The sequence below is a fragment of the Limulus polyphemus genome, unplaced genomic scaffold (assembly GCF_000517525.1).
Source record: "Limulus polyphemus unplaced genomic scaffold, Limulus_polyphemus-2.1.2 Scaffold673, whole genome shotgun sequence".
NCBI classification, from domain to species: domain Eukaryota; kingdom Metazoa; phylum Arthropoda; class Merostomata; order Xiphosura; family Limulidae; genus Limulus; species Limulus polyphemus.
In genome coordinates this window covers 3,485-6,926 of record NW_013666283.1, presented here as the reverse complement: position 1 = coordinate 6,926, position 3,442 = coordinate 3,485, and positions in this window count along the sequence as shown.

Genomic DNA, 3,442 nt, shown 5'->3' with positions numbered 1-3,442 from the left:
TACACTACCCACCAGAGGACGACATCTAGGAGAGTGATAAAAGGAACCAGGTTGGAAGAAACAAAGACAATATCAGGTGACGAATGAGAAATTGGACGAATAGAACTAGAAAGGGAACGTAAGGAGGACTGAAAACGGGCAAGTTCGGCAGAGGTCTTACTGTGGTAGTTGACATCAGCAAGAAGAATATAGGTGCGAAAACAGTGGTCCAGAAAGGATAGAAAGGAGTTGGGCAAGGGAACTCCGGGACGAATGTAGATAGTTACAATAGTGATGATACGAGATGGGAAGTAAACAGTGGCTACCAAGTGCTCAGGGTAAGTGGACTGCGGAAAGGAATGTAGGCGCACGGGAAGGCGAGTACGAGTAGCGATTGCCACAACTCCTCGGGCCCGACCCATTGAATGATCATGGCGATGGAGAATGTACACTAACATATTGAAACCAAACTGACCAAACCTTTATAGTATTAAGGTATCGAAAATGAAAATGGTGTATTTATGTGTTTTACACTCACAAAAAAGAAACCTATCATTCTATAGGTATTTGAAGAACTTGTAACATTCCGCCACAATTTAATTCTTCGTATTGTTAATCGACACAATTGTGGCGGAATGCTACAAGTTCTTCAAATACCTAAATAATGATAGGTTTCTTTTTTGTGAGTGTAAAACACTTAAATACATCATAACTACGAATTTGCTTGATCATCTAAGGTCGTACGTTACCACATTGGCATATAATCACACGTTTGTTTATCTGTTTATTGATCTAAGATATTGATAATCTGTTTCTCTAACTAATTGTCTTAAAGCAGTTTTAAATTACTGCTCAGTGATAAATATTGAAAGTTTTTGTGCCAGTTACGTCATGAGGATGAATGAACCATATTTGTGTTTTGTTATTGGGTAAGATAAACATGTGTTTTATAAATTACACAAAATTATCTGTACCAGAGGCCCCCCGGTGGCACAGCGGTATGTCTGCTGACTTACAATGCTAGAATCCGGGTTTCTATACCCGTGGTGGGCAGAGCACAGATAGCACATTGTGTAGCTTTGTGCTTAATTACAAAAACAAAACAAACTGTACCAGAGAAATATATTTAACCACTTATTTATACATAATATCTAGATAATAACACGAAATATAGCGTCAGCGAAGCAGTATTAAAATAAATGAAAAAAAAAATCAAAATGGACGCAAATTAATAGTCAGGAAACAAAGAAGACATCTCGAAATACTGTAACTCTTGGATGGCGAACAAAGTATCTGTGTGTGATCGTTTATGTGAGCTATTTTTCACAGTTTAGATGAGTTCTTTAAAGTAAAAGTTTGTTCGTTTTACCAAACAATGAACGTGAAAAAACTAAACCAATGAAAGGTATTGAGGATTGTAATAGGAGCTAACATTAGACACAGTTTAAAATAAAACAGTCTGACGCAATCAAATCTAACTTAAAACACAGTTTTTAAAAATCATAACTAAGCTATATACTGAAACGTACTTTCTTATGCATAATTACTAAATTAGCTTATTTTATGTAGGGTATAGTGTGAAAAAAATCATAAAGTGTTAGTGAAACTACTTGTGTTTTTATTATGATTTTACTTCAAGAACAAAACGACTTAAATAACAATTAAATAGTATTCAGATTAATGTTTATTGTCTGATGTAATATCTTTTTATTAACAACTGGATGTTTGCTCGTATTTTATGAAATTATATTGTTAAAGCTAGATTGTTCTCCTCAATGTTCTTGAGCAGACTAACTTAGTGAGTTTATCGATTTTCTGAAATCTTTAATTTCGACCTTTTTTTTTTCTATGTTGTTAGACTTGTTAATCTCGAGCTTACACGTCATTTTCTTACTGACAACAATCTTAAACCCGATCTGTGGCAAAGTTGGGATGAGACATGGAGTGTGAGAGTTGATTAATATTATTGAGCTGTGGGTGCTCTTGAAGGGTAGTACCATTCATCAACCCACCCCCCTTTCCCCGTACTCTGTATCGACACCAGCAGTGAGTTTATGGACTAAGGATGATGACCATGCAGTTTTGTGTTCGAAAACCAAGAGGAGTTTGTGAAGACGTCTAGCTTTTGTGAAAATATTTCCTTAATCGCCAGCTACTAGTACTATCGCAAATTTAATGATTTGCTTGGCTAAGGAGTTATAATTTCCACTAAGTTATCTGAAATGCAGAAAAAAAATCCTGAATGCACTCCTCCTTTCCTTAGCCCTAATCCTCTCTATTCCAGAGTAAGATCTAATATTTCGTTTTTGTATTTGATAAGTAAATGTTGTGGGCAGCCATTATTATGCAGACCTACCAACACGTCTTTAACTGCCAGTGGTAGCTGCAGAATATTTTCTTGTTAGGCTGTAGTAGAACGTTTCCAGAGATTTCTAGCAACATTTATATCTGTCACTGACACAAAATTGCTTGCTTTGTTTTACCTTCTCTAACTCTCAACGGCAGCTGTCTTCATTTCTGCTATAAATGGAAAGTTATAAGTTAAGTACAAATAATCTCCTCTATACAAGAAGCAAAAACAATTACTTTTAACCGCAATCTCATATTTTTACTGAATAAAATATCTTTATTGCCTCTTTCTTTCATCTCTGTCCAGTTGAATTGCACTAGCGATGAATAATGTGGTCTATACAAGTTGAACTTAAGTCTCTTTGAGTATAGTGGTAACTTTAACTTAAAATAATAAACACAAATAATCATATAAACATCCATGTTTCTCCATGAGAATATATGAAAATGAATGTCCTCTTTCAAAAGATAAGATGATGTAAAATATAAGTCTTTTTTTAAAGAATAAAAACGTTTGAGATTTAAACAATTTTACCGAACAGATATTATATCAACAGCTAGAGCCATAACCACAATATGACAATATTTCTACGTTTCATAACCACAATATGACAATATTTCTACGTTTCATAACCACAGTATGACAACATTCCTACGTTTCATAACCACAATATGACAACATTCCTACGTTTTATAACCACAATATAACAATACTTCTACGTTTCATAACCACAATATGAAACATTTCTTCGTTTCATAACCACAATATGACAACATTCCTACGTTTCATAACCACAATAGGACAATTTTTCTACGTTTCATAACCACAATATGACAATTTTTTTACGTTTCATAACCACAATATGACAATGTTTCTACGATTCATAACCACAATATGACAATATTTCTACGTTTCATAACCACAATATGACAACATTCCCACGTTTCATAACCACAATATGACAATATTTCTTCGTTTCATAACCACAATATGACAATGTTTCTACGATTCATAACCACAATATGACAATATTTCTTCGTTTCATAACCACAATATGACAATGTTTCTACGATTCATAACCACAATATGACAATATTTCTACGTTTCATAACC